The sequence below is a fragment of the Hylobates moloch genome, unplaced genomic scaffold, assembly GCF_009828535.3.
Source record: "Hylobates moloch isolate HMO894 unplaced genomic scaffold, HMol_V3 SCAFFOLD_4, whole genome shotgun sequence".
Lineage (NCBI taxonomy): Eukaryota > Metazoa > Chordata > Mammalia > Primates > Hylobatidae > Hylobates > Hylobates moloch.
Genome location: NW_026652279.1, coordinates 16,452,788 through 16,473,397, shown reverse-complemented (window position 1 = coordinate 16,473,397; position 20,610 = coordinate 16,452,788). Strand labels below are relative to the sequence as shown.

Here is a 20,610-nt window from a genome sequence, read left to right as displayed (position 1 = left end):
TGAAAGTTAGAGAGTGTTGCTAAGGCCAATTTCTTAGAGGGTAAGCGAGCATAGGACAGGCAACAAAAGCAATCCCAAGACCCAAACAAAACAAATATCACAAAGGACAAATTATTTTATCAGGCAGGTTTCCTGAAAGGTGGGGAAAAAAACATCAGATCAATGCTGAATGACCAATATGTTCCCTGCTGGATAAACAAAACACACTCACAAACAATGATTCAAAAGTGTGAAGGAAAAGATGCTGTATTCACTTACTTGAGGGTAGCTCTACATCTTTGCATATGCCTTGAGTGAAGAGATGACCCCAGGTCATTCTCATTTCTGATTTCAAGAACAAGATGATAGTAATAATTATAATTATATTATAAAAAGTCATGTTGATTGGGGAATCACTACATCCTATACACTATTCAAAATACTTGTATCCATTAATTAATGTAATCCTCATGCCAGTAATGTATTTATCATTATTATCCCCATTATAAAGCTAAGGAAACAGAATGTTCAAAAAGGTTAATGATCAAGTCTGACTATAAAGCCTGGCTCTTCATTACGGTCATCTACTAGGATCTATCACCATAAAGCGATAAATATCAGAGAGACTTTTTGGAGTAGAACATACGGCATTGTATTGCTAACAAGCTCCCAAATGATGCTAATGCTGCTGGTCTTCAGGCAGGAGTTTGAGAAGCAAGGGTCTAGAAGGCACCAGAAAATGCCTATACTGCTTGTCCAGCTTTTCTGGGTGGCCACGACTTGTGGGAAACAGGCACAGGCTAGACTCCAAAAATTCGTCTACATCAAAAACTTCTCTTTGCATCCTATTTTCTGCTGGGGATCCACTGCTTAGCAGAATCATAACTTCAAATAAGTCAATGGGGTAGGCAACCAGGGGACTATTCAGACTCTCCTGTTTGACCACTGCACTGCAGTGAAAGTCTGAGGTGCTTAATTCAAATGCGAAGCCCAAGGGGTTTGAACAATAAACTTACCATTGGCTCTTTGTGATCGATACATGACTAAACCTGTGTTGAATATATGATTAAACATCTCAGAGAGGCCACAGCCACTAAAACTCTGAGGCCAAATTTAAGCTTCTACCTTAACAGAGGCCCAGTCTCCCCAGTGACAACTGTCTTTAACAATGAGATGTGATTTCAAGGCTATGTTTTGGGCTCAGAACTGGTAGAAAAACTTCTTGAAAGCCTTATATGGTTAACTACACTCTCTTAGGAGGATGACTATGCCTCCCTAAGACATGACTGAAACTCATAACTTCCAATTAGGCAAAGAATCTCCACTGCCATTCCCCTGGATGCATGGTAAATAAAATCAGGGAGGACTTGATTACAGGGTGTTGGGGGGAAAATTGGGAAGACAAGACGGGAAATGTAGGCTGTGGCTTCTGATGGATGCCTACTTTTCATCTACAGGATCTTACTTTTCCCATGAGTATCACAGTTAATATTTTTTAGGTAGAGTTGATTGCATGACTAGTTCTAAGGGTGAGAATATGGCTCAAGTCTGTCAGTCATGACATTCATCTTCCTCCAATTTCAGAGGCTGGCTCAAGGATAGGTGGGTAAATCAAGGAAGACCAATGAGTGCATCAAGACATCCTTCTGGAAATTATATTGAAAATATTTACATTGCAAGCAGTCTCTTCCTGATGGACTTGAAGCTAAGAACATGTAAGACCGGAGCTGTGAGAGGTCACCAAATGGAGAAGATATGTTTAATACCAAATTCAATACAATGAAGAGAAGAGGCAAGAAAGAAGAGAGAGACAGTGCTGATGAGATGATATGAGGCTCTGAATCTAGCTGTATCTGAAGCTAATGCTAGTCCTGGGATTTTTAGTTCTATGAAGAAATACATTTTCTTTGAATACTTATTGTTTGTTGTCCAAAGCTTTCTGACTCAGACAGAGTCCATATGAGAAAATCAGAATGTAAAGCTCAGAAATGTGTATTTAATTTAAAAGGCAGTTGCAAGTTTCATGAATAGAAGGTGTTGGGTAGGGTACGGAAGTGGTGACAAGCTGTGAAATGAATTTGCTGTTAAGTCAACTACCATTTACTTCAAAAAAAGAGAAAGAGAGAGAGATGGATTGGTGGATAATAAGAGCGATAAATGGATAAATCAGGAAATTCTTTCTAGACTTACTTTACGTATGTATTAAAATATGCAGCAGTCCTCTAAGTCACTTTTACAGTTTGATAATGCAGGTGGGTGGAGGTGTGGATAGAGAAAGTATGTCAGACAACCAGAGGTGTCCTGTTTGTCGTACATATCTGTACAATAATTTTTAATTGCATGGGTTTCAGAATAGAGAGATGATCACATTTAAGACTGATTCAGAAAGACAATAGTGCTTTCCAAATGTCTAATCTACAAAACATTGCAACATATGCAGGAGGTTGGAGGCTTTGACAGTTCTATTTAGCAAGCAGTAAAGAGAGAAATAAGGAAGGAGAGACACATTTTCCCCCGCTCTCCCAGATTTAATGTCCAGAATACTTCCTGACTCATTGTAGCCCATATGCCTCTACCCACTTTATGTTTTAAGACCAAATATTTTATTCTCAAATTGAAGGTAGTTGGACCAAGTGGTTTTCCAGTTTCCAGGATGAAATGTTCTACCACAAGCCAGAAACGGTTTAAAAAATCACCTACTACTCTCCCATGAGTCCCGTAAGCAAACAGATGTGCTACACAGAGAAAATGCATGCATCGTATTGCTGTCTGTGGCATAGGAATACGGTTATTCTAGTAGAAGAAAAGAAATAATGGTATATTGGGAAAATACGTTTTAAAAGAAATATTCATCTTTAAAATTGATATTTAATTAGGGGGAGAAAATAAATGATACATGGAATATAATATAAACATCTCTACTTTAAAAGAATGTTCTCATAATACTAGTTTTTGCCTGTCTTTTACAAACACACTTCGTTTAATTTGGTTTTAGAAATGGGGTTCTGTTTTTTGCATTGATGGGTCTCAGTCAATGATGAGATTCCCTATGACTATTCATTATATGTTACAGCTAAATCTCTAGTGAGGTGTGAATATTTATGAAGGCTGTTCCTTTTTTGATTGGTTCTGATACTGGTAGCCTTATTAAGAATAAGGTTTACAGTAGATTTGCACTCTTAGTAAGCAGGGCAGCGTACCAAACACAGGGTAGAGCTGGAGTGTTTTCAACAAAAGAAGCACCTGGGAGTAGTAAAACTTGGAAGAGTATGAGTAGCCTCCAGGCTGCTTTCTTGTAACGTATGCCAGTTTTGAGATTCTGCCATTCTTTGCTCAAAGTTAGTGATCTAAATTTTAAAAGCAAGAATCCTTTAAAAAAGAGTGGTGGGAAAAGTAGATCAACATTGGGGAAAAGGCAGGTTTACTCTCAAAGGATCTATCACTGAATAATATAGCCATGTGTCTAAGAACCTTATCATCATTTTACAAAACATATGATATAAAAGTTGTTCCTTAAGAGAAAGACATCAATGTAAATAATTACAGTATTTGTGTGTGTGTGTGTGTGTGTGTGTGTGTGTGTGTGTGTGTGTGTGAGATGGAGTCTCGCGCCATCACCCAGGCTAGAGTGCAGTAGCGTGATCTCAGCCCACTGCAACCTCTGCCTCCTGAGTGGAAGCAATTTTCCTGTCTCAACCTCCTGAGTAGATGGGACTACAGGCACCTGCCACCACGCCCGACTAAGTTTTGTATTCTTATTAGAGACGGGGGTTTCACCTTGTTGGTCAGGCTGGTATCGAACTCCTGACCTCAGGTGATCCATCCGCCTCTGCCTCCCAAAGTGCTGGGATTACAGGTGTGAGCCACCATGCCTGGCCTACACTAAGTTTTTAAAAAATACATAAATGCATATAAATGTGTTCAACGAGGGAGGGTGCAACTGTTTGTGAAATTATATTGTTCTCTAGTAAACATGAATTGCCCACACCTTGTTAAATAGATTTCATACATCCAGAATATAGAACATAAGTAGCTCCCAATAGCAAATTTACAGCATGAATCAAAGAAGAAAACATTGGAAAAGGAAAAATAAGAACGAAGAGTATGCTTACCTATTTCACACAAGAAAGCAATTGATCTTCACTAACTCCAAATTAAGATACAATAGCTAAAAAATCAAAGCATTTTTTATGCCACTCAAGTAACCTATTAACTTGAATGTTTTTCACCATTACCCCAAACCTTACATATAAATCCAGAAAATACTATGTTAGTGGAAAAGTGGAATTAAATTTGAAAATTGTAATTATGTAATGGCTTTGCCCAGAGTGGCTTCAGGGTGATATGGCCTGCCCATTCTCATAGCACCACATGCTCAGAAGAGTCCTGTGCTTGCTTTAATGCTATGCTGTAGCTGTCTTGAAATTCTTAATTATTTTATCTTTGAACTTGTATTTTGTATGTGAAATGCAATGAAACAATGCAGCATATGTTTGAGTACAGAATATATGTGCAATGCGCATGTCTGACATACCTTGTTGTGCCATTCACAGATAATGTTCTTCAAGGCCCATGAACACTGATTTCCAGTGCACTAGTGCTGTATGTGTGGAGGTTCAACAAGACCTCAGTTGAGTAAAGAGTAAGCTGATTATTGGGGTAAGCAATTGAGTAAGCAATAGACAACTAAGTAAGTAACTGCAGATAGCCCTGAGAGGCAACACTTTCAGTTGGAATCAGAATTTCACTAGAATTCCAGAAAGAGGCCAATTATATTCTAAGAAATACTAATGACCAAGGAACCTTATATATCCTTTCTCATTTGTATTACTTCCCTGCATTAGTCAACCACTGATGTGAAAATTATGACATAGAAGGACAGTGAAATATAATGCAATTCGTGTTCCTTTTTCTTTCAGTCATTCCTCACTCGTTAGTAAGCCAAAAGTGGAGAGCACTGGTAGAATGTGTGCATAGCAAACTAAATAGCAACATCCAAGTCAGCTTTGTTCAATGTGTTTCCATTGTTCTGGTAAGAAAAATACATAAACATGTAGAAACTACAAATTACGAATTGTATAATTTCAGTGATTCTGTATTTGAGTTAAGTGCTCTTTCATTTAAACTGGCATGGTACAATATAAAGATGAATAGTGAAGTTCATGCTAATAATTAACATTTTAATTATTCTTTACTTAGAATGACATTAAAGAACAAGTGAAAAACATCATGACAAATTAAGAAAGGCCATGAAAGAAAGGAAAAATGTTCATATGCAACACCTGTTTCCTGATTTTTGAACAAGGGGTCCTGCATTTTCAGTTTTCACTGAACACCATGTATTATGTAATCAGCCATGAGCTATGTATAAAATATCTTGGCTTTCATAGGGGAAGAGATCTTCTTCTCCAATCATCTAAGTAACATAATCCTAATTTTCTGCCTTTCTGTGTGTTTCCCCCTCTCGGGATCCTAAGGATGTTAAAGCCTGAAAAATACCCTAAGGAATTTTTCCTAGTGGCAATAATAAGATTAGCCAAAATACTAATAATGATTATTTCAAGGAACTAGCAATATTTGGCAAGAAAAGTTAGAAGCTCTCTCTCTCTACCAGTGGTATTTCTATTCATGTGACTCACTTCTAATTTTAATATATCTCTATTTTCTGTCTTAAATGGTCAACTAACATCTTGCTTGATAACTCTCCTGATGCATTTTATAGTTGCATAACTGCATTGATAGTCATAGTTTCTGCTAGCTTGGGTATCAGATAGGTAAACATTATATTTGGGAGTCATAGTTCATAGTTCATACACTTCTAAACCTGCTTTGAAACCTGAATATACCTCATTAATTGATGTCAAACCTAAAGTTACTTATTTAGTCAGATGGTTGACTGGGAAGAGGATTGCTTTATCAGCGTTTTGATTACTATGTTATTTGCACCTATGTCCAAACCATACCTATACTTTTCTTCCAGTGATTGAGATAATTGTCCTAATAGTTTAAAGATGCCAAAAATCGCTTAAAATTTTTTTGAATCTCATCTTTAAAATTGCTTGTAGTTTAGGATTATTTCATAATTACCAAAGAAATAACGGAAGGAATGGTTTCATGGCAAAATATATTTGTGAACCCATCATTTTGGACAAAAGACTCAAGAAAAAGAAAGCCACCTGTTTTTCATTGATTTCAACTTCTGAAATATTTTGATTATACTGATTGTATCCTGCAACAATTGGACTTAGTTAAAAGAGAAACTATTGGAGTGAGGAGACTTACACAGTATTTTATGGACCATGATAGAAAGTGCTCAGGCAAACAGGTGCTTGGAATAACAAGTGGAAAATTCTAATCCTTGAAACTATAATGACCCAAAGAAATGTTTCATCAAGGTAAGTGCTTTGAATTCTTCTGCCTTGTTTAATGACAGTGGTAGGGCATGAGAGAGGGATGGGAGGACGCAAAATATTTACTCTAGCAAAGTCAGTGGAAATGGCTATCAATTTAGAACCTGCCCACCATCGCGACTAGATGGCTAAATGTTAAAAAGGGGAGGAATTCCATCCTGCAAATGAGCCCTCTCCTCGGGTTGACTAAGAAGTGCTGTATTAGTTCCCCAGGGCTGTCGTACCACAAACTGAATGGCTTAACACAACAGAAATCTATTCTCTCACAGTTCAGGAGGCCAGATGTCCAAAATCAAGGGATCAGCAGGCTTGGTTCCTTCTTGGCAGCTCAGGCGTGGGGAGAATCTATTCCATACCTCTCTACTAACTTCTGGAGGTTTCTGGAAATCCTCAGAGTTTCCTGGCTTGTAGCTATGCAATGCCAATCGCAGCCTCTGTGGTCACATGGCCATGTGTTCTCTGGGTCTGTCTGTCTCTGTGTCTTCATACAGCATTCTCTCCTCTTTGTATGTCTGTGTCCAAATTTCCCTTGTCTGAAGATACAGGTCATCAGATTAGGACCCAGCATAATCCAGTAAGACCTTATCTTAACCAACTACATCTGCAAAGACCCTATTTCCAAATAAGGTAACATTCACAAGTACTTGAGGTTAGGACTTCATCATATCTTTTGGGGGTACACTATTCAACCCACAGTAAATGCTTCTCAATCTTATGTGCACATTGGAATCCCACAGACAATTTAAATAGATTCTGATGCCTGGGTACTGCCCCTCAGAGATTCTAAACTAATCAGTATGAGGTGAAGCCAGGGCATCAATATTTTTAAAGTCCCCCAAGTGAATTCTAATATGCAGCAAAATCTCAGAATCACTAAAGTATTCTAGTGATCGGTTTCTCGGAAGGAATATTTTAGCGTAATAAAGTATATGTTCCGATGAGGAAAATCTCTTCTTTCATTATTTTGACAAAAATGAAAAGAAAATTCAAAAGTCAGTGATGCAAATAAATGACATGAAAGAATTTTAGAATTTTAGAAACCTAACCACTTGAAGTGTGTTCATTCGATGAGCATGTTAACGCATGCTGTATGTGGGGCCATGAGAGAGCACCAAAGGTGGCCTTTAGAACTTTCAACATCAGCTGCTTTTCCTCTGATCTCTGGAGGAAACAAAGGATTCCTTGTGCTTTCTTCAGTTGTAACTTGGTACGGAAATTACTCATTCCCCAAGACACTGCTCACTTGGTAGCAAAGTGAAAAGGGACCTTACTTCTATAGATCAAATGGCCATAGAGAGAAGTTTAACCATATGACCAATTGAATTACTGTGTGATCTTTTATACCAATGATTACTCATATTAAGGCTGCAGTAAGTTATTAAAGTAAAACCATTTCAATGGAGGTAAACTTGTTGAAACAAAAACGACTCTTTTTATCTTCTTTTTTTAGAGCCCAAAACACCCCCTTGATACAGATGCCTATGAATGTTGTCAAAGTATTATTTGTCATACAATCTTATAGATTCCGTCGGGATCTATAAATGAAAATAAATATAAACTTGTTCTTGCTTGTTTCTTAGTCTCCTCCTCCTTCTCCTTCTTTTTGTTTTTCTTCTTTTTTTTTTTTTTAGACAGGGTCTTGCTCTGTCACCCAGGTGGAGTGCAGTGGCGCAATCACAGCTGACTGCGGCCTCAACCTCCACAGTAGCTGAAATTATAGGCACATACCACCATGCCCAGCTAATTTTTCTACTTTTGTAAAGATGGGGTTTCCCCATGTTGTCCAGGCTGGTCTCGAACTCCTGGGTTCAAGTGATCCAGCCACCTCAACCTCCTAAGGTGTTGGGATTACATGCCTGAGCCACAGTGCCTGGCTGGTCTCTTGGTCTTCTATATAATAGTTTCCTATCATCCATAGTATTTTACCTCAACTTCGTTTGTACCACTATTGTAGACTAAATGTTTTTGTCTTCCTAAAATCCATATGTTGAAATCTTAATTGCTAATGTGATGGCGTTAGAAGGTGGGGCCTTTGGGAGGTAATTAGGTTATGAAGGTGGAGCCCTCAGGAATGAGAATAGAATCCTTATAAAAAGAGACCAGAGAGCTTGCTTCCTCTATCTCTGCTGTCCATCTGTGAGGATACCAGAAGAAGATGGCAAGCCAGGAAGAGGGCCTTCACTAGAACGCCACCTGCTGGCATCCTGACCTTGGACTTCCAGCCTCCAGAGAAATTATGAGAAATCAATATTTGTTGTTTAAGGCGTCCCATCTATGATAATTTGTTATAACAGCTGGAGTTGATTCAGGTAACCATTACTTTCATTCTTTATACTGCATCCAAGATACTTTTTTGCCTAATACAAGCCATCCTTCATATATAAGGAGCCATTTCTCCCCACTGTTAAATTACTTTGTGAAGAACTTTTTTCACCCTAAGTTTTAAGAAAATCCTTTGTCTTGGCATATCAACTAAGGTTTATTTAGATATAAAACATTTTAAAGATACACATAAAGCAGAAGTTTAATCTTAACATTTACTAATGTCAGAAAATTAGCATAACAATATGAGCAGAACTAAAATACAAATAAGTAAGGAAATGTTTTGTACATTTTAACAAATGAAAAAAATCTTCATTTTTATTCCAAGAAACGTTGACAGTCTTGGAATGAACATTTTAGGGAGACGATAAAATAGATACCTGTTGAAATCTACCTTAAAAAACTGATCAGCTAAATTAATGAAAGATACATAATTTAATACAAACGCTTACTTTCAATGAAGTGATAAATGTATGTGCATAATAATCTCTTCTTTAAAACATGATATTTAAATGGGAAAGATAGTATTATACCCATTAATATTAGGGGAAAAGAGAACATAGACAGAATTGTTAATTCAAAAACTTATGTACCCAAGAAAGGGTACATCACAAACATTGGGGTGAACGGTCTTTATATATAGTATTCTTTAGCATTTTATGTAACACATTTTCAGTTCAATAGTTGTGAACTTCAACTGATCTCTTCTGTTCCTTATGTTGCAACAACCTCATTCCTACCAAAATGCAACTGATAAACACATTGGTGCACACCTTCTTTACCAACTCTCTTAACTTTGTCAGTGTGTTGCTATTTTAAATTTCCATGAAATCTACCTTTAAAAAACTAATTGAGCGGAGCCAGGGTATTATGGTCAGAAAGAGAAGACAGTCTTCAGGGCATGCTGATTCCTGAATGAACTGGGGAAAGTTGCATGATCTTTGTGTGCCTTAGTTTCTTCTTCTGCCTAGAAAATTAATATTTACTGAGACTTCACTCTGTACTAGCCACTGTTACCTTAGAATAAATAATTCTAAATGGAATTCTATGATTTTTATGACTAAGTAATTCCAATATTGTTTTTAATTTCTATTAGTTTGATCCTCTAACATCTAGGATGTGTCAAGTGGCTTATATGTGAACATGAAAGGTTTAGATTATATCCTAAATCCTCAAAGTTCAGTCTGTGGATCAGAAGCACCAGCAGCATCCAAGAGCTTGGATGAAATGCAGAGTCCCAGGTCCCACCCTAGACCTACTGAATCTGAATCTGCATTTTAACAAGGTCCCCAGGTGATTCATAGGCACATTAAAGTTTGAGAAGTGCTAGACTAGGTGGTTGATAAAATCCATTTGAACTCACAGGGGTGTATAGCACAGAGCAGAGAATCTGGCATTAGATGTCTGGATTATAGTTTGTATAACTTCGAAGGCTGAGCTTCCAAATACATGAGTTTACTTTTTTGTGTCTTAGTTCCTTCGTCTGTAGAAAGGTGATAAAACAGTAGTTTCTTCATGAAGTTGTTGTAAAGACTGCAAAGTACCGAGAATAAGCAAATAATACAGTGCCTGGCATGTTGGAAGTTCCTCAATCATGAAATATACATTTACTGCACACCCATTGTGTAAATATCAGATTCGTGCTGGGAGCTCTGAATGCAACAGTACAGAAAACAAAGCCCCTACCTTCATGAAGCTTACATTGTAGTGAAGGAAATCAGCAATAATCAAAAAAAAGTCATGTAAAAAATTGTCACATAACCATTTGCTCTATGAAGTAAAGAGAATGACAGCAGTGCTGTTATAGACAGGAAATTCAGAAAACGTCTTCGGAGAGGAAAACAAATGAGTCGATACCTGAATTAGTTATTATGTGATTAGTATGTGGAGCTAAGTTCCAGTCATAGTGCTAAGCAATTTTATATGAATGCATATAAAGAATTTTTGACACTGTTATGCACTTATTGTAACAACCTTATTGCCTTACTCCAATTTGGATGCTGAAAACTTATTATTACTCTTTAGTCTGACTCAAAAAACCTCTCAGAGCCATCCACCCCAGCAATGGAGATAATATGACAGTTTTGTACACCCTGCAATTTAATCTCAGCATCTAGATATAAACTAGAACTTTGGATCAGTACCATGGTGATAACAATAAGACTTGTATATCCATGTGTGGAAATTAAGACTCCCTAACCCCTTTTATAGAAAAAGATGTGTTTAACTTAGTAGCTTCGCTATATTCCAATTTATACTTTTACCTAAGAATTTCAGTCTGTGGGTTTAGTAGATATTTTTCTTCATTTCCCTTTGCTACACAATAAACACTCAAACAAATAACTGTTATGTGGTGTCACTGGCATGAAATACCTTCTATATTCCAACACAGATGGGGTATCTTAATAATGGGAAGATGATCTCACACTTTAAAGTGCTTGATTTAAAAGTTGCCATATAAAAAGGAAGTTATTATTCTTAGTTATAATACCCTAAAAAAAAAGGATTTGCCATCTAAATGGCTGCTGAAACTTAACTGCAGAATTGCTTATAATGCTACAATCAGTTGAGGCCAAATTCAATAAAAATTCCATCCGGCATTCACACTGAGAAGACCCACATGTGCCTTTAATTTTTTTTTTTAATTTCCTGGGCTTCTGGCCCAGAAATTGGATGGAAATTGTATTGAAAACTGCTCTTGTGTATCAACTTTTGGTAAATATCAGGTTTTCAGTTGACTCACATTATGCTTTACATTTTGGGCAAAGGGAGGGTATAAAATGATTCACATCTCTCTATATACATATATTTAGACACCTTTTACCTGTCTATGAGACTGTGGCTTATATTAAATGTTCATCATTATTTCTACAATTTTTAGGATCTGCCCACCCCCACCAACCCCCCCACAGCAACCGTAAGACTCAAAATTCCATTAAATCCCTTTCCAGCACTAATCAGCTTTTACTAGCACAGGCAATGTAATCTGAGTTTAGAAATGACTAATTATTTGGAGAGGGCTGGAAGGGGTTAGGGTTTAGATTTCTTTCTAATTTAAAAGAGCTTCTTTCCTGTCTTTCTCCCTGTCATTTTGCTGCCTGGGGCCAGCTCCCCCTCCTTGATGAAAATGCTCTTTCCCTTCCCATTAGACAAGGTATATATGTATATATTAGAAGAAAAATGTATTAGGAGACATCAAGTTGAAAATATCAAAAGAAGAGCCATGCCTGTGATGGCTGTGGGCATGGCAGTAATTGCGCCTGCTAGGTGCAAGGCATGAGCATAATTTGCATGTAAAGTTCTCTCAGCTCCTTCCAGAACACACCAGTTCTACCCAATAAAACATTTTGTCACATGTACGGGGTTTGCCAACATGTTCCCAGATTGCAAGCAAAAAGATTATTTACAGTAACCAATAACAACTGAAACGACCATAAACAACCTTTCTGTACCTGTTCTATTATTTTTTTTTTCCTTTGGCTAAGTAGAGAAACCTTAAGGAGTTCAAATTTACTGCAATTTAATTCTGACGGGGAAAAAGCACATGATTTTTATTTATAGCAGAGTGCTCTATCTATTCCTGTCTCCCCTAACCTCTTTTTAAAACATAAATAACCCCAGAATTTTTTGTAATCCAGCTATTGCTCTTTTAGGGATGAGCAGTTTCCTGATAAAGTGAGAGAGGGCAAATGTGGCCAGAAGTTCCCTAATGTATTCAATAATTCTGTTGTATGCTCATAGAGTAAGGGGGACTGGGGAAAAATCACCTGGTCAAGCCATTCATGCAATTTCTTTTTTTTTGTTATTTTTGTTGTTCTGTTTTGAGACAGGGTCTTGCTCTGTCACCCAGGCTGGAGTGCAGTGGTTCAATCATGGCCCACTGCAGCCTGGACCTCCCAGGCTCAAGCGATCTCCTCCTGCCACAGCCTCCCAAGCAGCTGGGACTGCAGGCACACACCACCATGCTCAGCTAATTTTTAAAGTTTTTTGTTGAGAGGAGGTCTCACTGTATTGCCCAGGCTCGTCTCAAACTCCAGGGCTCAAGGGATTCTCCCACCTCAGTCTCCCAAAGTACCAAGCAACTTCTTTGTGGCAATGGGAAATGCAGGGGGCCTATATGCTGACTTTGCTGTAGGGAGCGGCACCTTGCATCTGACTGACCTGGGTCTTACCTCTTGTCCTCAAACCCCCTCTAGGAGAGTTTTTCCAGAAGTTCAAATTTCATTCTGAATTGCAGGGGACCACACACGTATCTCTTGAGAAAATGATCAAGAGCGAGAAAGTGCAGTTAAACCAGGCCTGGTTTGCCTAGGTTGCTGCTCTTGATGGGGTGTTGCTTCATTCCATCTCCAAGAATCACAGGGAGAGGATCAAGGGGAGGAAACAGGGCCATAAACTGTCAAGTCTAATTAAATGTGACTAGATTATTTAACATGAAGGGACAACATGATACATTTTTAAAACAATGTCAAAGAATTATAAAATGAAAAGTATAAAGTCTCCTCTGCCCCAATTTCAGTCTCACTCACCAGGACTAACAATTGTTAACAGTATCCTTAGACATCCTTTTAGAAATTGTGAATGCGTAAATATGGATACATACACACAAAAGCTTGCCTGCGTGTGTGTGTGTGTGTGTGTGTGTGTGTGTGTGTTTGTAAGCACAAAAACGGTACAGGCACCAACTTTCCTGTGCCGATCAACAGTACATGTCCAAGTTCTAACAATACCGTTTGTTTGTTTATTTATTTATTTATTTGTTTATTTATTTATGCATGTAGAGATAGGGTCTCCCTCAGTCTTTTGGGCTGGAGTGCTGTGGCACAATCATGGCTCACTGCAGCTTCCACCTCCTGAGCTCGAGTGATTCCTCCAGTGATCCTCCCACCTCAGCCTCTCAAGTAGTTGGGACAACAGGTGCGTGCCATGACGCCCACCTAATTTAAACTTTTTGTTTGTTTCTTTGTTTTTTTGTAGAGACAAAGTCTCCCTATGTTGCCCAGGCTGGTCTCAAACTCCTCGGCTCAAGAAATCCACCTGTCTTGGCTTCTCAAAGTGCTGGGATTACAGGAGTGACCCACCCCCGCCCAGCCTCTAAGGATACCTCTTGGAGGTCATTTATGCCAATACTAGTAGATGCACCTTTCTCTCTGCCGCTGTATGTCTCTACCGTATTTTATCAGCCACTCTCCTAATAAAGGACAGGTAGGTTGATCCCAATTGTTTTTCGTACAAGTAAAGTTGCAGTGTTTGCACGAGTTTGACTGGAAGTAAGTCAGCAACGGTTCAGCGCAAAGGCTCAGGACTTCAACAGGCTTGTTCAAGTCCGGGTTCTCCAACCCACCACTGTGAGTATACTTCGGCAAATAAAGGTGGTAAGATCTACTTCATAGGGTCCTTGACAGAATATAGTTGCGATTATTCTCACAACTGACTCATTGAAACCTTTAGCAAATCAATTTCCTCATCATTAAATCCGGGAATAATAATAGATCCAGGTTGCTCTGGGGACTGCATGAACTAATTCATTTAAATAGCGCAGTCTACTACCTGCTACCTAGCGAGCCCTTAGTAATTAGCCGCTTTAATATTAAAATTGGCAATCTTTGCGCACTTGTGGGAGCGCAGCTGCAGGAGGCTTTCCTAAAAGTGGAATTCCTGCCTTAACCCCGTGCTTCCCGGGCCCTGTGTGGCACGAGGCCACCCGGAGGTGACACGGTGACCGTCGCCCAGCCCGCGCCGCCGCCCAGGGCCCTGCGGAGGCCGGACACACGTGGGTGCACGCGGCCGAGCGCAGGGCCGCGCGGGGTCCGACCGGCGCAGAGGCGCGGAGGCAGCGGCAGACGCGAGGCTCGGGACCCAGTTGGCTGCTCCGCCGCGCTCCCCGCCCCTCCCTCCCTCCAGTCCGCCCGGTCTCCCCTCCCTCCAGCGTCCGCGTCGGAGCCGGAGCCGGAGCCGGAGTGGCGGAGGCGCAGGCAGTGCTCGCTGGGCGCCGGCAGCAGCCACAGCAGCGTGGCGCGTAGCGGAGGCGGCGGTGGCGGCGGCGGCGGCGGCGGCGGGCGGGCTGGCGCCGTGGGCTGGGCCGGGAACCGCGCGGACGAGGGCGCTGCGGCAGCGGCGGCGGCTTAACGCGGGCGCGCACGGCGGCCCCCCGGGCCCGGACTAACGGCGGTGGCGGCAGGTGGGCCGGCGGGGCGGACGTCTGGCGAGCTGCAGAGACCAGGTAAGTCCCGGACGCCCGGCTCCTGGCGCCGGCCGGGCCACAGGGATGAGCCACCTGCCGGGGCAAACTTTACGCACTGGCTTCGTGGCTCCTCAGCCTCGAAGTTTGTTTGCAGGGAAATGCACCGGACGGGTCAAGAATAAAAGATGCTTCTGTCATCGGACTTGCTTTGGGGAGATTATTTTTCCCCTTCTGGGGCGAGGATTGGTTTCGGGTTGGGAAGGCTGCATCCCCAGCTGGAGCGCGGAAAATTGAGTGGTAGGTCCCTTGGGCGTGCTCTTCCCGCAGTGGATTTGGCCAGTTAAAGTTGGGGGGGAAAAGTTGTGACTCGTAGGGATGCTAAGGAACAATTCCGGGTGCATGATGCAGAATGTGGGAATGTAATACCTCTTTGCTGGAACCACCCCCCAGGCCCAGATTCCCAGGTCTGAGAAAGCTAGGGTGGAGGATTCTTTCATTAGCGATCAAGTTTTCTAAGCTGCATTTTCTTTCTACTCACAGATCAGCAGCTTGGGACGGAATTCCCTGTCGCGTTTATTTGCCAGGTTTATCTTGATGCACTATAGTCCAAGTTTCTTGAGCTTGGACCCTGGTTTCAGCTGTTTCTGTGTTCTCTGAGGAGCCCTGCAAAGCTAACCAAGCAGGTAACAGAATAGCAGAAACAGAAAACCAGAAGTGCCAACCAGGCACCGGAGTCATAGCACCATCGGGAATTTTTTTTTTGGTCGCGTAAAATGAACGAACAGCTTCTGGGCTCTGCTTGTGCGAAGCTCCGTACAGCTCTCCAATCCGTATGTCCTTCCCTGTATTGCATTTGCTTATTGATTTACAACAAGGAGATGTGCCCAGAGGAATTATTTAATAACAAACGGTGTCCGCTATGTTAAGGACAGCAAACCTCCTTTCAGAGGCAAAGAAAGGGGAACCGAGCTCTGGGAAACGGGTAGCCAGTCTGTTAACCTCAACCCAAGATGCAGGGAAACAGAGCTAGAAAAAGCAACAGACAAGGAGGGAGTGATGTGCAGGAGGGAGGTCAGAAACCCCAGCTCATATGGTGAGTAGGTAAATCCAGAAATAATTTTAAAATGATTAAGCAAGAATAACAAAAAAAAAAAAAAAAAAGTAGGAAGACTGTACGTGCTGTGGTTTCTGTCTACCCCCACAGAGATGAATATCACACTAGCTGAAAAAGAATCCTGATCTGTAAATAGATTAAAAACAGGAATTAATCAGAACAATGAGTCACAGCCCTTCAGAGATTGAAAGGAGGAGTAATTGCCTTTGAAAGAGCTTATATCTCAATATTAAGTCAAATGTGTTACTTTTGCTTTGCTAGATGTATTTACTAACAGTAACCTGACTTTGGCTGCAGTAACCTGGCATCTTGGTTCATGGTTTTAACCATTTGTGGGTCATGGGACTAGGGAGGAAGTTGCCTGCAGGTTAATATTCATATCAATTTGTGCAACATTTGTAAGACGCCTAAGACGTGCATGTCACTGGTGGCAATGGGAGAGGTTCTTGTGAATGTTCATTAAAGAAATCTGATTGGGTTCAGCCTTGCTAAATGGAAGGATGTTGGCTTGCAGATAATAAAGAGTGGGGTCGGGAATTATTGGTCTTTGAACGCTTGCTTGAAATTAGTTGAGAGTCAACATGTGGTTTGAGGACCCCCAAAATGATCAGTATCCACCAGGGAAATATAGCAAATTGCTGTACACTTTTACAAGATGAATAGTAAGGCTGAATGCATGCAAGTGGCCCTCCTGTCTAAAAGTAGGATAACCGAGACACCGACTGGCTAATTGATATGCAGGGTAATAGATTCAGGCTGTGGCCGCCACAGACAATAACATTCAGCCTCATGTCCTTCTCGCTGTCTGGATGTCATTAGTGTCAGCCCGAAGACATGAAGGTGTTAAGTTCATTTCTCCAGGAGAACTCTAACTTTTAAATATTCTTCACAACAAACCAGATAGCCCAAGTGTACCTTAAAATGGCAACAAAGCATTTAATAGGAGCAAAGTGCTGAGCAGTTTCAAGTAGAGCAAAGATTAGCTGTGGACAACAAGCTGTAGACTTTCCTTTGCTGATTTATGTTCAATTTTATCACTGTCACATTTCATATATGCCTAGTTATTACAAACTAATAGCCTCTTTGCTCTGCTTGCAAAATATGCATCTTTCTCTTTTACAAGTTCCTAACTCCTTCTCACACATTCAGTACACATCTTCCAGCTTTGTTTTTACTGCATAATTTTAGTGTCCAACTTGAAGTTCTCGTTAACTCTTAATATGGTTCATGCTGAAATAGTATATAGATATAATTGCCCCTTCCAAACTGCCAGATCTGTATATCGCTATATTGTGGCAATACTACAAAACAGAGAAGCTTTGACTGGTTTCCAATCACCAGTTAGTAAGTTGTTAGCAGTAAAAATAATGCTAATTTTATGTAGTGGAATATATTCAGATGGCAGGAGGATTTATTGATGCTGTGCATGTTTGCCTGCTGTCTCTGATTTAGTTGTCACCACCAGTCTGCCTTTAAGCCTTCTTATTTTAGCAAGGTACTTTGTCTCTATGAAGGTGAGCATCTTTAAGGTGCTCACTTGTAGTTTTTAATATGCACACATGCATATGCATATAATTTTAACATGCATATATAATTAATCACTTAATGCTGGTGGACAATTTCCTTTCTTATGCTTGATAAAAGTGCAATGGAGAATATCATTGTTGCAAAGATGGTTGGCAAGAGAATATGGGGCCACGGAACAGTTTAAGATAGAACGTGTCTTTGAAATTGAGGGGTGACAGATCTCATTCTCTTATCCAATTTGTATAAACATTTCAGAAATGGATCAAGTGTTGTAAATGGTTTTTATCTTATAGTCTCCCCTGCACTCATCTCTTAAACACAGTGGGACATTTCTTTGGAAAAACTGCTGCAGGAGAAATGCACTCCCTGGTTGAAACTTTCTATGCCAAGTTTCAATCCATAGTACATTTTTATTTTCTCCCTTTTATGTACATGTTATAAACAAGAAATAAGGGTTTGTAATAGAAGTGCTGGCAGAACTTTATAGCATTTCAAACAGCTTTGCTACTTGGAATGTAAATATTTGTAGAATCTTTACTGCGCAAGAACCTGCCTTGCAAAGAATGAGGAAAAATGACTATTTTCTTACGTAGGATAAAATAATTCAGTGAGTTTGCATATTTCTTGTTGCAGACATACTGGCATTTGAAGACATAGATTATCTATGTTATAGTGATTCCATAGCACTCTCTTAGGTGCCTTTGTAACTCAGCTTGTAAATTTTCTATGTTCTAAAACAAGAGAACAATTTTGTCCCATTTGTTTTTTAAGTCTCTTGACTTTGATTACCTTTCAGATGTTAAGATATGAGAGCCATATTTCAAAACCGCTTGATTATGTTACTGACAAATGAGGCTGTCGGTATACTGTTTTAATAGGGTAAATAATTCTTGACACCATCACAATACTTCAAGTACTTTTATTTTGGGGAACTAGTACAACTCAGACCTTATGTGTCCTTTTGCTTCTAACCCTGAAATATTTCTCACATTCGCCCACTTCCCGCCATGTTCACCCACGTCCTCCTTCTCCAAGTCCCCATCTTCTCTCCTGGGATAACTACACTGGCTTCCTTGGCTCCTTTCATACTTCTTCCCCCAAATCATCATGCATAGCAGCCAAGAATTTTTTTTTTTTTTTAATGTAAGTTAAATTAGTACTCGTCTACTCAGAATGCTTAAATGGCTTTTCATTGCACTCAGAATAAAATCCAAACTATTAAATATTACCTGCAAGGCTGTGTAGGATTTAAACACTACTGTCGCTTTGACAATTCCTAGCAAGCTTTTAGGAACAAGAGCTTCTTAGACCCTTTTTCATTTCTGCATGTTTGTTGAGCTCTTTCCTATCTTAGGGATAATTCTGTTCTTTTGCCCAGTAGCCCTGTGCAGCCCTAACCCCTAAACACACATACATACACGTGTGCAGACACACAAACTCACAGGGTTTGTGTGTGTGTGTGTGTGTGTGTGTGTGTTTGCGACAGGGTCTCACTCTGTCACCCAGGCTAGAGTGCAGTGGTGAGATCATGGTTCACTGGGACCTCAACCTCCTGGGCTCAAGTGATTCTCCCACCTCAGCCTCCTGAGTAGCTGGGACTACAGGCACACACCGCCATGCCCTGGCTAATTTTTGGATATTTTGTAGAGATGGGAATTCCCCATGTTGCCAAAGCTGGTCTCGAACTCCTGAACTCAAACGATCTGCCCACCTTGACCTCCCAAAGTGCTGAGATTATAGGTGTGAGGCCACTGAGTCTGGCCCACATAGAGTTTTTGACTGCTACTCATATGGTAGGCCACCGTGTAAATATCATTTGCTTAGAGAGGGCTCTCTGATTTCCTTCCTACCCTGAATGAGGGCACCTCTGATAGGTTCTTTCTGTTCATTTCCTTGGTAGTGCTTACTATAACTTGGAACTGTACATTTCCTTACCTGATTGTATGTTTATAATCTGTAAGTACCTTGTAAGCAGTTACCACATCTATTTTATGCACTATTGCAAAGCAGCTTCTGTCAAAGTATCTGGTCCACAGTGGAGTTTGATAAACCTATGACAACTAAGCTTATTGGTTTGCTGAGCTTGCCATATGTAACCAAAGATCCTGTCAAGAAGGTCCATATTCAGCAGAAGTCTGCAGCTGAATTTGACAGTATTCTTTCTGTCACACTGCCCATGATCTCGTACATCTCTTGGACAGCTGCTACTTCAAACCAATCTTGCCCAAAATGGAATTATCATTTTTCCTCTCAATCTGTTTCCTAAGAGCTTAGGTGGTCTGTTCTTCCTTTAGCTATCACTGGGGTCATCAAGGCATCTGGAGTCAGTGGTCTTTGTCACCATCTTCTCCCTTTGCCATTGTAGCCAGTCCACTGATTAAAAATACAAGAACATTCATTCAAGCAATGTGCCAGGCTGGGTTCTAAGTACTTCTTGCCTAAATGCAGGAGATTAAGAAATGACTTTCTCCTCACTCTCTTACTTGTTCCAATCTATTTGATGTGCAGTGCCATAGTAATCCATGAGGCTGACCCCTTGGGTCATTGGACACCCACTGCATAGGGAAAAATATGCTATTGATGCAGCCTGTCTGTATGTGACTTCTCCCTAATTCTCCCCTGATGCTTAACACTCCAACTATAGTACATGGGTCTTTTAAAACTTCCTTGAAAACTCAACATGGCCCTTTTGGCTTCAGTGTTCTTGCATGTGCTTGGAACACCCATGACTTCCACTCCACTCTCTTTATTCCCGTGTTGACTCATTTCTACCCTCAATTCATTGTTGTTTCTTTCATGAAAGCTGTTTACTTCTAACCTTACCATTTGTCAAGGTGATAACCAACCTAGCCATTCCTCCAGGTAGCCTTGACTGTCCCCCTAGACTAGGTTTGACCTCTATGCTATCTACAATCAACCATTTAAATTTTGTTTCTCCTTTAGGGGGTAAATGTATTATGATCTAATTAATATTGTAAAATTGTTTAATATCTGCTTTTCCTGATAGTCTATTGATGGAGTAGCATGCACATATTAAGATTTTGGCATATATTTCTGGAAAGACAGACAGTCTA

General features: G+C 40.3%; 1 protein-coding gene across 2 annotated transcripts in view; it reads left to right on the top strand.

The window, feature by feature from the left end:
• The first annotated feature begins 14,556 nt into the window (after window positions 1-14,556).
• CNTN3 (contactin 3) overlaps window positions 14,557-20,610 on the top strand; it is a 348,715-nt gene continuing 342,661 nt past the window's right edge. For both annotated transcript variants that reach the window (XM_032149509.1, XM_058437166.1), the window contains exon 1: window positions 14,557-14,934. The gene's annotated coding sequence lies outside the window, so the exon portion shown is untranslated. The remainder of the gene's footprint in view (window positions 14,935-20,610) is intronic.